This window comes from Bidens hawaiensis, unplaced genomic scaffold, assembly GCF_021521415.1.
Source record: "Bidens hawaiensis isolate Kalapana, Puna unplaced genomic scaffold, B.hawaiensis_p1.1 tig00033941_1, whole genome shotgun sequence".
Taxonomy (NCBI): domain Eukaryota; kingdom Viridiplantae; phylum Streptophyta; class Magnoliopsida; order Asterales; family Asteraceae; genus Bidens; species Bidens hawaiensis.
Window position 1 is genome coordinate 42276 of NW_027495859.1, and position 15814 is coordinate 58089.

Below are 15814 nucleotides of genomic sequence, written 5' to 3' on the forward strand. Positions count from 1 at the left end.
TCAACTTGACAAATGATGCATATGCATTCACTTTTCCAAGATTTTTGTTGCATAAAATTTCTCATTAACACATCATTTTGTATCACATATCAAAAATCCATATTGTACGCTTTATTTGTTTATTGAGATATTGTACTCATCACGTACATTCTCTTCTATGTGTATGCTTGTTGATGCACATAATCAATTAACTTTTCAAGTATTCAATTACCTTAGGAAACTCTTCAGAAGTTCCATTTATGTTCAACATATTCAATAATCGTAAAGTATTGAAAATATGAATCCATACACAACAATCACTGTGTTCTCGAGAACTTACTTTACATGATTTGATAATTCAAATCCTTCATAGATTTTCTTGTAAACTCTCAATATCAACTGAATAACAATATTTATTGGACGCATGTCAATTCTCTCTTCATATTACCAGACTGTTTAGTTATCGGAAAATCATTGTTTCCACCATTGGAGAATGCGTCTCCTCATATTTAATCATGTGTCTTTGCAAAATCCTTGTGCCATTAGTTTTGCCTTATATCACTTGATGAATTTTCATAACTCATATACAAGACCCGTTTGTATCTAACACATTTTACAACTTTAGTTGTATGGACTGCTGGTCCAACAAACTTTCCGTTTTTTAGAGAATTCAACTCTGCCCTGTTTGCGTCTTTCCACTTTGGCCAATCATTTTTCATAGGCAGATTTAGAATCTTGATCCTCATCATCATTTCAAGCGCTAATTATATATATATATAAATGAAAGTATAACGGCGTCGACTTTATTTCGATTCCATATATCTTTATAGACATGATACAATAATTTATTGAGAGCTCTTTGTTTTCAGGTACCTAAGGTTCTTTAAGAACCATCATGTCTAATCTCATTCAAGAGACCTTTTACTGCACCTCGAGTTGACCATCTTTATTACTTGCTCCAATTTTTGAGGAAATTTTACCTTTGGAACCGATCAATCTACCACGCTACAAGCGTGCATTAGAATTATTATCAATATGTGTTTGTCTTTCCGGGACATTTATTAATTGGAGCATTAGCAGTTCGTATAGGTGTCTTAGCTAGACACTCTCTTTTGGTCAGTGAATCATCCGGTAATTCATTCCTCATGAATTATCCTTTGAACTTTTAGTTCATGATCAATGATAATTCATTCCAACTGCTTTATATCTCCCCCTAATGTTGGGAATGTTGATTCACTAAAGTGAAAACTAATGAGCCATAAGCAAATATCTCATTAGTGGCTCTAAGTATATAATCATAATAATATTTAATACCGATATAAATTCCCAACTTCCTTTATGACCTCATCTTTGTGTTTTATGGTGGATTAATTTCAGTATATAACACATACGAAATATTAGATGAGAATTGCTTGGTTACTGACCAAAACCCAATTATAATGGGGAGGAAGTATCATAACTTGTTGGCTTGATGTGAATTAGTTTATAAGACATGTAAAATCATATGTACTCAAATTCAAACATAAACCTTTGTTCATGTGATATTGCATTTGCAATAAATTATAGACGTTGAGTAATCGTCTTTAACAAAACAATTTATATAAGAATATAATCTGTTATGAAGTTCAACACTTATTCCAATTATCATTATTAACTTGGGAATCAAATTCATTATTATAATTGAATGTAAATATACCAATATGGAATAAGATTTTTGCTATCTTATTATCTAAGCCATAGATCATGCAAACATGTAGTTGCGATCTTGATAACCATTTAGACGATGCATCGATTTTAAAAACACTAAATGGTATCATGTTAGGATATGCTTATCATTTTCTCAATTCCATAACATCTAGGGATTCACACCCTCCTTCAGCTGGTAAATAAATGATTTCTCTTGAGAGCTATATTACATGTATAATAATTATGAAGAATCTTTTGTTTCCTCAATAAATTTCACATCATCTCTAGTCAACCTTCCTGCAAGAGATCTTTTCTTAACATCAAACGTATTGGTACTAGAGAGAAATGATAACTCCAACAATTTCTTTGTTCTCAACGCTTCCCAATTTCTAGAAATAAGTCACTTCAACAGCCTTCGATGGTTATACGGGTATCCAAAATACAAACGAGATGGATGTTTGTTGTCCCAACCATTCTTTTAGTCCCAAGCCTGCTAAAGAAAGGGATATTTTATAACAAAGTTTTAGTGTTGTTGATTCCTAGGTGTAGTGCTTCTTCCCCTCTGCTGCCTATTGGTATTAGTGGACTAGGATTCGGTGTGGTCTAACCGGTCACGCCATAAGATAATCATGATCCATAAACTTCAGGTTTATGATCGTATATGTATCATGCTTCTTTAGTACAAGATTGTAAATATGAGTGAACATTGTATTATCGTTTCAAACGATCATGTGATTTCACTTTTGTATTTCCAGATTTTGTTCTCGTATATGATCAATCTCTTTGCCACATCTCATATATGATCAATCTCTTTGCCACATGTGGTGGTCGATCTCATTACTAGCATGATCAACATTATAATTTCAATAGCCGATCTTATTATTAATATAATCATTTGTTACAAATTTTCTATTATGTCCATGATCGCAACAATCAGTGCGTATTCACATTCACTTCGAGGAATGATATCAAACCAAACACTTTTCATGGCTTATTCATAATTTTCTCGGACATAGATACAAAATCACTTCAACCCCTTCATACATTTTAATGATATGCTACTTCAGGAGCATATTTGAGGTTTGACAAATGAAAAATGGTCTTATCCGGTTTTTTCTCATAATTAATCTTCTCTTCATATATCAAGTAATGAGAAGCAATTATATGCCCAAGTCATGCAATTTTTTATTTTATTTTACCCGGTCTAAAACTTACGACCTTTTGTAAATCAATAATGAGATTTGAGAAGTATGACACTTCGAGTGTCATATCAAAGCATTCTTATACTCTTTCATAAGAGTGATGATCAACCACAACTTTGGTTTTATTGTTCAATTCAATATAATCAATATAAATATAACATTAGAAAGTATGCTTTAATAGTATCGTACATGACGTTATTACTTGCCACCATATAGAATGAGTTTAACTAACTTATTAAAATAACATTTTTATCACTTAAAATCAAGCATATAGTTTATGTATCAACGTATCACGGTATAATCAATCAATGCTATATCTTAAATATAAATTTTTCTAGTCTCTATTCATTCTCTTAGAGAAATATACGAACCAAAACAGTGATAAATAAATAGATCACTGACCATATAGAATAATGAATACTTATTCAACCAAAAGGGAAAAAAAACACAATACCTAGTTTATCAGGTATTATATGAACATTTATCATCACAAATATTATCTTAGGTATCTAGAATTTAAAAGGTTTTAAAATTAATCATGAAAATCTTTCAAAAATATGTTAATTTCTCCTTTCTTTTTTCTTCCTTATTTAAAAAAAAATTACTTCCAAAAGTTTGCTTTAATATAAGCATTGTTTTTACTCAATTTAAACTAACATCAAGTAATACCAAATATCAATATTATTTCACAATATATAAACACCATGTTATCATAATCATCAAAATATACCCTTCACAAATATCCATATTATAAACTATGATGGATACAATTAGTCACATAATACATTTAAATAAATCTTTGAGCCAAAAGATTATTAATCAATAAGAGGAAGTGATGTTTTACAACCAAAAGTGTCCGGAAACCACTGCTTTTTGTTTCATTGATTTACAACCTAAAAAAAAATTACTTTATGATATCCCAAAATTAATTGCCGTTATCACTAATAATGAATTCTATAATGGCTTTGGATGATAATAAAACAAACTTTAACTACTCATTCGACTAAAATTTAGATAGATAGGAAATAAATCCCATGAATATTTTTGAATGCAAAATAGTATCAAATCAATATGTTAAATAGCTATATTAAAATTTATTAAAAAATATCAAAATATTGTAAGCAATAAAACACCTTCTGTATAACTTTACAGGTTTTTAAAAGTAAATCTTAAATTATTTTATTAGAATAATGACACATGAAATACTACTGTTATACTTATCTAAAGCCGATTAGTCAGATTAAAAATTACTAGGGATATTTTAATCAAGCATGTTATGGTTGGATTGATTTTAATGGCATATCCGGACAAAAAAACTTTAATTTTACCTTTTAAAATAGGGAGATTAAATTCTAACAATGATAAATTTAGTGAGATTTGAAACATGATTCGTTATGTCTATCTTTACGAAATCATAAACAAGCCATCCCCATCGTGATTTAAAACCATAGATATTTAAGAAAATAGGTTTTACTTATCCAACACTATTTGTTGAACGAAACATAATTGAACTAGAACTTTACCCGGCGCAATGCGCCGGACAGTTGGTTGGTATAACCCGAGCGTTATGATGGAAAGTCAACGTGAATTCGATCAATATCGGTTACGGTTGTTATGGTATAAAAAACGTTGAAAATCCAACCGTTAAAACCACAAAATAAAAATTCGTCAAAATTAATATATGAAAAACAATATATTTAAAACGATGTTTATTCGGTCGGTAAAACACAAGCATTGCAGTCCCCGTGTTGCAGGGGTAGGTCGGTAAAACCCATGCGTTGGAAATCCGAGCGTTACGATTGAAAGTTGATGCGAATTCGGTCAGTTTCAATTACGGTATAACCAGCGTTTGTAAAACCCAATCGTTAAAATCCAAAAAAATAAATTCGTCAAATTATCAAATAAGAAATCTATATATTTAAAACAATGTTTATTCGGTCAGTAAACCCAAGCGTTGCAGTCCCTAGTGTTGTGTCAGTGAGTCGGTAAAACCCAGACGTTGTCAGTGTCGTGCGTTGCGGCGGTAAGGAGACACGAATTCGGTGGTTTGGATACGTTTGATATGGTACAGGGACTAAAAAAAATAAATAAACCCCAACGTTGGTAAAAACAGAGTGTTGTCAGTTCGAGAATTGGAGTGGTGAATCGGTAAAATTTTGGCATTGGTAATACCTGAGCATTGTCGGGCATGGATATTATGGCGGTAAGTCTACGAAAGTTCGGTAGATTTTTAATATGTTCGTTAATATATCAGACTAAAACCAAAAAAAAGAAAAAAAAATTGGTCTGGCCAATGGTGCCACTTGGACCAATAGATGGCCAAGCGGCACCAAACTTAACAATTATATATACTAAATAATTGAATTAGTAAACATAAACCTCAATTCACCCAAAATTATATGATCTATACTATGGGACAAAACTCTAACGGAACCAACTGAGTTACAGCATGGCATATGTTTGAGAGAATAAATAACAATGATATGTAACTAGAAAATATTGACATACCTTAGAGATTAAATTCCAAAAGTAGCTCGTGCTGATAACGTGTTGTGAAACAAGCCTAATAGCCAAACATGTGAAAGAGAGATGTAGGGAAAAAGATGGAGATTTCATTAATTATATGTGTATTACAATAATACAATGATAGGTATATAGGAAAAGATAACTTGAGGAAAAAGCCTAATCTATATTAGATATTAATAACCATAATAATATATATTTATAACAGTTTGTTGGGTTTTTCTTTCTCGATTTTCAAAAGATTTTGCTTTCACGCCTCTTTTTCCTACTAAATAATGTTGTTTGCTTGTTTGTTTTCTGATTTCTCTATAAATAATAATATGATTACATCATAAGTTATTGCTTTAGTTTTTTTACTTTTATAAACGTACTAGTTTTTATTCCCCATACTACGGGGGTTGTTTTATATTGTTTGTTCTAATATTTATTTATTTTTTGAATTTATATTTTTTTTATTGTATGAAAGTTAATAATATACAATAATATACTTATGGTTTGATGATAAATCGTTTCACAATAAATGAGATGTTATAACCCGATTTAAAAGCTATATGGTTTTGATGAGACCCAAGACCCGTTTATTTTTTTACTATAATTTTTTTAATTATAAATAATATTTATGAAAGTTAATAATATACTTATGGTTTAATGAGACCCAATACCTGTTTATTTTTTTACTATCAAATTGTTTTTTTAATTTAAATAATATATATATATATATATATATATATGTCTTTTTTAAAATAAATAAGATATTAATTTTTATTATATCCTATTTTATAGGATTTTTACATCAATAATTTGGTGAGAATAATTTTTAATTTAATGAGATGTAATAACCCGTTTAAGGAATATCTGGGTTTGATAAGACCCATACCCATGAATTTGGGTTAAATGCATGAGAAGCCTCCATTTAAAAATCAAGCAAATCTGGTGACTCTAAAAAAAGGGGGACCGACCACATCGCGACACGTAGGATTTTTTATGTCTTCGTTTATATATATATATATATCCTCCGTATTACGGTGGTTGTTTTATATTGTTTGTTCTAATATTTATTTATTTTTTGATTTATATTTTACTTATTGTATGAAAGTTAATAATACTTATGGTTTGATGATAAATTGTTTCACAAATAAATGAGATGTTATAAACCCGGTATATGATTTTGATGAGACCAAAGACCCGTTTAATTTTTTTTACTATAAAATTAGTTTTTTAATTATAAATAATATTTATGAAAGTTAATAATATATTTATGGTTTGATGAGACCCAAGACCCGTTATTTTTTTACTATCAAAATTGGTTTTTTAATTTAAATAATATATATATATATATATATATTTTTAAATAAATAAGATATTAATTTTTATTATATCGTATTTTATAGCATTTTTACATCAATAATTTGGTGTGAATAATTTTTAATTTAATGAGATGTTATAACTCGTTTAAGGATTATTTGGGTTTGGTAAGATCCATGCCCATGAATTCGGGTCAAATGCATGAGAAAACCTCCATTTAAAAATAAAGCAAATCTGGTGACTTCCAAAAAAGGGGGAGCGACCACATCGCGACACGTAGGATTTTTATGTCTTCGTTTATATATATTATAGATTAGAGAAACATATGATATGTTATTTAAAATATAAAAATGTTAGAAAACATGTATTTAAATTGTATAATACAAAAGTTTCTAAACTAGTGTAATTATAAAATACTTACTTCAGAATACACAATGAAATATAATAAACGTGAAATCTAAACTAATATACAACATTTTAAATCAGTTCATCCTAACAATTAGCATGACCTACATTTATGTTTTTAATAAACAATTAAGGCACGGCCTGTAGATGCCCCCGCCAGACAAAAAAAAATATCTCGCGGGGTTTCTACGTATAACATATATAAAAATACAAGGAAAAATTTGTTTTTATATTGGTCCAATTATCGTCTTTTGGTCACTGTCGGTCCCAACTAATGAATTGGCTGCTAACGGTCCCAACTTTTAACGTATTTGTTCATAACGTGTAAGGCCCCGTTACCGGTAGCCCTACTTTCGTGTTGGATTTACTCATAAACGCAGTTCTAAATATCAGAGTTAATTAAAACATTCGCGGAATATAAAAGCTTTCATAAAACATTTCATAACAAAACACATCTTGTCTTAAAACATCATCTTGTCTTTTAAAATAACCGAAACATTAAACGTCTTGAGTCTTCCGATGCCAGCCTCTTATTCAGTGCCACGTGTCTCCTCAAGCGAGCTGCCTCATCCTACTCACTTGCGTGCATACTAAAAGTCAGCTACGCTGAGTGAGTTCTAGTTAATCATACATTATACAATATACACAAACTTATATTCTTTCATTCATACTTTCATACTTCCATACTTTCTTTGTATTAACTTGCTTTCATATCTTACGTTACAAAGAGCATTACGCCCTACATTCCTCGAGTATTATTAGGGCTCGGTACCCTCCTCCCTCGAGTATTATTAGGGCTCGGTACCCTCTTTCCTCGAGTATTATTAGGGCTCGGTACCTCTTTCCTCGAATATTAGTAGGGTTCGGTTCCCTAGTTCTCGAATATTAGTAAGGTTCGATTCCCTCTTTGTTACCATACAACCATACATCATACCTCGAGTATTATTAGGGCCCGGTACCCTCTTCGTAACCATACAACCATCCTTTCCTTCTTTTATTAACTTTATCACATTCATACACATAAGCATACATATCATACTTACCTTATACATAGCGTTACAACCTGACAGTACGTGCAATATCCGAAGATCGTTCACGTACCATCAAGCCATCATTCATACATATCACATCATTCACATAAGACATACACTTATCTCTTAGGATAAACGTATTAACAAACACATTGAGTATGCACACAGCCCCGAAAACATAACACATAAATGGGGCTAGAAACTCACCTGAATCCTGTTACGCTCTCCGTTAATCGTTATTCCCTTCTTGAGCTGTGCACGGCTAACTGTATAATATTTATATGTATCAATTAACTACTACTACTCATGTTGTATTTCTATCTTTATATAACCCACAACGAACGGGGTCCGGGGGCAGCGCCCCTGGGCAGCGGGGTCTAGGGGCGGCAGCCCCTAGCAGGGTCCAAGGGGCAGAGCCCCTGGCTGGGGTCGAGCTACCAGGTCAGCTTGGAAAAATTTTATTTCCATTAACTGTCTTAACACATTTTTCATTAGGTTTTTAATTTATTTTCTAATTTGCTAACTCCAGCGAACTTATCATTAAGCGAACTTAACAATAAGCGAACTTAACATTAAGCGAACTTACTGTAAGCGAACTTAGTGTTAAGGGAACTTAACATTAATCGAAGTTAAGCATTGAGCGAACTTATCACCAGGCGAAGTTAAGGCTCAGCGAACTTAGCTTTAGGCGAAGTTATCATTGGCGAACTTATCACCAGGCGAAGTTACAGTTAGGCGAACTTGGCTTTAGGCGAACTTGTTTGCAAGCGAAGTTAAGCTTTCAGGCGAAGTTGAGCTTGCAGGCGAAGTTAAGCTTTGCAGGCGAAGTTATTCAGTTCAGCTACGGGTTTGGTTTTTATCAAGCATTTTGGCGATTTTAATACCCTTGTTATGGTTCGACATCACCCACTAACGTTCCCTAACCGTTTTCGTTCTTATATATATCCCGTATATACTATAAAGCTTGGACCTTTAAGCTTAAGGACGTTCAATACAAGATCTACGGTTTATCTTAAACGAACCGTACATGTTTATGGGTTTATTAGGTTCGTCCTAGCATCAAGTTCGCTACTTTACGCTTCGTTTAGATCCAATCTATTATCATTTCAAGTTTCAAGGCTAAACGTTCAATAAAACGTAAACTTTAAAGGTCAAGAACATACCTTTTGTGCTCGTTCGATCTTGGTTAGCTTGTTTGGGAACTCTAGATCTCGTGTAATAAAGATCTAATACCAACTAACGTTTAATCTCTCTCGGATCTTGCTCATTTCTCTCTCTCGGCCGCCGGTCGTATGTGGTGGGGTAAGTGTGTGTGTTTTGAATGTATAGAGAATAAGATGGAAATGAATGATGGTTTAGGGTTTAAGGGTGCTTTAAGGAGGTATTTATACCCTTAAGGCTCATGGACCTAAGGCCCATTACCCTTAATCCATCTTAATTAAATCCAAGTCCATGATCTTTTCCATATTAGACGTTAGTTAATATTATTAAACGCACGACAACTTAACGCAACTTTCTTTATTTATTAGAATATTTAGGATGTTACATAACGGTCCGCGACTAACAGAATTCTAACGTCGTAAGTTTCAGGTCGCCGGAAAAACGTTTTTGGCCGGAAAACACACAATTTTTTCCCGAAAACTCAACAATTTTGTACCAAACATCATGGTAACTTTGTGTCGTACATTTAGGAACCTTTTTATAGTAAAAGCCCCATTATTGAGGCCGTCGAAACCCTAGAACCATCGTCGAAATCAGTTGATGGTGCTTAAGTGATGGTGGTTGGTTGGCGGTGTTTCAATTGGTGTGGTGGCGGTGTTCAGTAGTGTTTTCACGCAAAAAAAATTGACTTTCCCGACCAAAAAACGTTTTCCGGCGACCTGAAACTAACGGCGTTAGGATTCTGTTAGCCGCGGACCGTTAGAAACAAATACATTAAAAGTTGGGACCATCAATAACCAATTCGTTAGTTGGGACCCGGCAATGACCAAAAGACAATACTTGAGACCAATAAAAACCAATTTTCCAAAATACAATAACATTGTTAAATCCAATAACCTTTTAAACAAACAAGCACGGCAACCCAATAATCGTTTAGCTCTGAATTCTAAACTCCTACAACCCAACCTAAAAATTAAGTCAATATAAACAATCTAATAGATGCAAAAAAGAAAAAGAAATAAGAAAACGTTGGACAGCAAAAAATTCCTACAAAGTTACACCAATATGAGAAGAGATTGTACAATGGTGCTCTCTAGTCTCTACTAGTAAAGAAAGATGAACAAAAGTGAAAACCAAGGAGTGGATTTAACGTAACTTTGTTAGCACATCACAAACCATTAGCCATGCGTAGTAGGCGACAAAAGAGAGCGATTTTGGGCGAGAACACCCCCCCCCCCACTAGGCGACAAAGGGGCGATTTGGGGGGGGGGGGCATACATTTGACGCCATGATGTGGGTTTTGGATAGTATTTTAATATTAGTACGTGTGCATAATATATATATATATATATATATATGTGTGTGTGTGTGTGTGTGTGTGTGTGTGTGTGTGTGATGCGGCTACAACACCATTACACCCCTAAAATAAAAATTACTCATTTGCTGACATAACTTCACGTTAAAAATCGCCCCCAATTTACAGCCTCCACTCCACGTAATCTTATAAATTTGTGTTTATGTGGTGATATCTCTCAACTCTGTCCTTCAATAAATATTCATAAATAATTGTTTCTAACAAAAGAGATTCTCAGAACATGATCACAAATTTTCAAAAATATCATATTCACTTTTTGAGGTTATATAGTTGAAAGAAACAAAGGCTATTTCTTTAGAATTTTGAAGATGAAAAGCAAGAAACACGAACAAATGAGGCACAAAGTATAGTAAATGTAAAGCTTTCCAACATTAGGAGAACATAACGGGTAGTAATCGAACTTAAGTTTTACCAGCCATGCGTTACTGCAAGAGTTCCATATGTGCACAAAACTGGAAATTCATTTAACACTTAAAGATCGTATGATCAAAGTAATACCATGGCATGCGCAAATATAATGTTTCAAAACCACCACCAGCCTTCAATTTAAAGCAAAAGTGCAAAATAAAACATAAAATTTGACTAAGATTTTCATCATTTGTTCATGAGAAGTTGGCATTTGTCATTTTCTCTTCATTTTTTGAAGTTAACATGCATAATACTAGCTTCAGTTCTAAAGACACAGATATACATGTACAGAAGAAACCAAATAACATAACATTCAAATTTCCCTATTAACACACGTATCAAACATCTCTTGCTTTCAGCATCACCTCGGTGTAGGACTGCTCATCATCCCTCTCCGGGATCGACACTGAACTGAATCTACGGACCAACATGGTGAAAACACGGTACGAATGCAATATACAGTAGCCCCAGGATAAAAGGGGCCAGCACTATCCACCCCAACAACTGCACATAATATCAGCAAGTTACTAATCCGATTGTGGATGTGTGTTTTGAAACTGATTATCTAATATCCAATAACTAGAATTGATTGAGGTTGTAATAATCAGGTAATGAAATATTTTGGTAAAAAAATGATTATTGTTTGACATACCGCGTGAACAATGCTTAGCAAGATCTCAGTGAAGCTTTGCCGGTCAATACTTTTTTAGAGCATCAGCGGTTAGAGGAAAGTGAGCTCCACCCGTAAGAAACTCACCAAAGCGTAAGAACACTATTATCAAACTGTATTCGTAAAAGACAAAAATCAGAAACAAAAACAACATAATTTTAAAGTTACTGCTATAGACATATAGATGCTTAATAAACAAGTAATTTATTCACTGCCACGTGTCACAATTATTTGGGCCCAACCTACTAGTTCTCGCTTCTCTTATTTTACCTTTCATCCCTTCGTAATATATTAATTTACAGCTTGCAAAATTTAAGAAAATTGATTCTATCTCACGACCCACTTCAATTATATTTTATCTCAAAAATACCGTTTTAATAATTTCTAGCCCTTCATTAATAACTATTTAATCTTTCCTTTAATCAAATCGTATGATACACAGGCTACTAACCCGGTAATATATTAAACACCTATAAACGACATAATGTAAGAATCTGTCAAATTAAATTACAACAATTTATCTTTTTTGAAAGTTTTGACTTTTGATGTTAAACATCTACAGAAATTTAATAATACAGCTTTATTAAACAATCAAGCCGACAGAAACCGAGCAGTTTTCCTTTAACAAGATTTAGAGCCTCAACTAAATCAATTAACTGGAGTGTAAATGAGATTTTAAATTTATATACAGTAATAAATTTAAGAATCAAATAAGTCCAAATTTTGAGCAGGTGTAACATTTTTCAACAAAAGTAAACACTGAGCGGGTCGTGGGGGTTGGTTAACAGGTCACGCAACCAATAGACTTTTGTAAGCATCGGGTTGACTTAAAGCACTTTGACCAAGATGATTATGTTATTTAAAATAACTAAGTCATGTATATACTTCAAAAGCTACATTATTTCAGCCTAATATAATCTTCAGATAAATGGTTTATACGTGATATATATGATGATAAAACATGCAAGTATGTAACTTTTAACCCATCCGGGTTTTCTTGAAATACTATCTTGGGAGACCATTGACTCATTCAACTCATTTCTATTTCAGCCATCTCATTCTTATTTTTACCCTTTTGACCCGTTAAAGATTAAGCATAGCCCGACCCATTCATAAATAGATGAAAAAAATTCCCACCTCTAATCAACATAATCAATGAAGTTGAAAACCCTAAACTCGAGCAACTTTTCACTATGGCAACAAAAAGATATATATAATTTGGTAAAAATAAGAAGAGAGTTGACCTGAGCTCTATTGGAGTAGCGACGAAATTGGCGAGCATGACAGTTGGAGCATTGACATAACTCCCAAACATTGTTATAGCCAGCACACACAGAAAAAAAGTCAGTCCTGTTTTCATAAAAACAAACATCTTAGTATTTCCTTGCGCGGAGCTACTTAGTCAGGTCCAACAGTCATACATAGTAACGCTATGACCACCAAGATATATGAACGTAGTTTTCAAAAAACTTAGTTTAAAGGGCAAGCGGGCGACAAGTATTTCGAAGTAAAAGTTGATTTACCGTCTATTAAAAAAGTAGAATTCTATCTAAAAAAAATATCTTACTTTTACTTAAGCATAAATAAAAACTACAATTACTTTATTTAAATATAAATAATACTATACATATGAATAAAAAGCATACCAACAATTGGAAAGACTCCTAAAGTAATGCCAAGAGCTGCAGAAAATGCCAACTCCTTAGGCTCTGCACCCCTAAAACAATAACAATACTAATACATGAACAAAATAGATATTAAAATCACATAAAAACACAAATTTCCTCTTAATTTACAAAACTAGGGTTACAAAATGATCACTCAACTACAAATTCATTCATATATATTAACTGTCAATAAGATCTTAAATCATTCATGAATTAAATATGTCCTGCAACAAACAAATTGATTCGAAACCCCTAAAAATAATTAAAACGTAGATTAATTACCGTCTAAACGACATCCGTAAATGGCTCAACGATCTGCTTGTTAATCCAGGTACCGATTCCTCGAATCCAGATCGTCTTGGCAGATCCGACATCCTTTTACTATCAACTTCTCCCTTCTTCTTATATGATTTTGATTGATTAAAAACCGTGTGGGTTGCAGCTGGAACGAACCAGTGATTTTATTTGATTGATTGACTGACTAATAATGATTTGATGAATTTCGATTCATATCATTTCAATTCAATAAATAAACCTCTTTCTTTCTTTCTTTCTTTTCTTTCGTAGGTGAACAAGTCGTTTGAATGAATATTATTATTTTGATCCAAGTTTTGTTTTTTTTTTTTATCATTTGGATTTGGATTTGGGATTTTGGTTGTTATTGCGTTGAATTGAATCTGCACGTCACAAACAATGGGGCCATTTGACACGTTAATTATAGAAGATATTATTTTAAGTTTGACCATTGTGAGTGACAAATTCAATCAATAAATGAATTAAATTGAATTTTTAGTGGGTTGTTGGAATGTTTTATGTATCTTGCTTTTTGTTTTTTTTTAAATGGCTTATGAATCCTAATATACAGATGACTATATACCCTTTCTAGCAAGGTATTTGCATTTTAACTCTAAGGATTTATTCGAGTTTTTTTGATTGGATATAAATGGGAGTTTTGGTTTCCACTAAGGTTAATTAATTTTTTAGTTGGAGAGAATCTATAGATCGACTTCCTATTCTGTTGATGTTTTTAGATAAGCGTCGACATAAATGATTCGGATTTGTGTTCGCTTAGAGATTGTTACATTGAATATTTAGAGCATATTCTAATTTGTTGTAGTTTTGCTACACATATATGGATGGGGTGTGATCAAGTTTGGTGTAAATTGGCTGTTGCTTATGTGTTGAGTCTTCAATATGTTTTGGATTTCCCTTTTTTGATTATGATCAATGATAAGAAACAAATAATAATTTGCAGGATTTTTTTTTTCACATTGTGGGCTCTTAACTATAAGGTGTTAACCAACAAAGAGGTTTGCATCAAAAAGAACCATTTAGGGCATAATGGCTACGACTTTCTTATGGATCAAAAGCAGATCCAAAGCCGATAGTATAGATTAGTGTCAGTCGTGTGAATTCTTTTTCATTTTGTAAAGCACTTTGGTGTTGTTTTGTGGATCTAGCTCCTTGCTAACCGTCTTTTTTATTTATATATATCTTCACAATTCCAAAACAAATGGCTATTTTAATATTTAATCAAGTTGAATTTGAATGCGCTATCGACTTATTAAACTTATTATAGATGATAATAGCACAAAATCCACAAAATGTAAATGTTATTTGCAACTTCAATATGATTACGAGGCTCAACAAGAACTTGTATGTGTTTTTTATGCACGAGTTTTGATCTTATATAATTAATTGAGGAAAAAACAATTGTCGATCAGTTCATCACGTTAGTAATGAAAACATGAATATTTCCTTTTTGGTTTATGGGTAGACCTAGATGCAAATTAATTAGTTGGTCAAGGGGTGACTTTAGCTTTGGCTTTTGTTTACAAAAATTCATATTTTGATAAAAAAAAAATGTTGCCCAATTAAAACCCACCGCGTAGTTAACCAACACAACTATTACATTTTCTGATAAAAGTCCAGCGAATCATCCATAGTAATTTATCGACGAAAAAATAAAATGTAGCTTTGTTTTTCAGAATTATTATCTCTATGTTTTTGTTTTGTTAAAAAAGGTTAGAGAAACAAATATAGTTAACATTCTTGGATTAAATCAACCCTATGGAAGTTAAAATGTGGGCAAATCTAAGCAATGGGTTTGAAGAAATGATCATTTATACATACTTACTTGTTGCAGGTAAGAAACCCTTTTTCTATTAATTTGTTAGGGTTTTGATCATCATTTAGCAAAAAAACGATTATAATAAGTATGCTGATTATTTTTATTAAGATTGAGGGTATGAGTTTGTTTGTGCCTTTTTTAGTCGAAGAAATTCAGTTTCTGATTCATGAGTGTTCTAGCCACATGGTTTTGGATTAGGGCTGTAAACGACCCTAAGAGCTATTCGATATTGCCTTAAAAAAGCTCGAAAGCCTAAATTTAAGATTCTTTT

General features: G+C 32.3%; 1 pseudogene; it reads right to left on the reverse strand.

Annotated features, from left to right (window-relative positions):
• Positions 1–11023: 11023 nt before the first annotated feature.
• On the reverse strand, positions 11024–13786 carry LOC143585650 (uncharacterized; annotated as a pseudogene).
• Positions 13787–15814: the final 2028 nt, after the last annotated feature.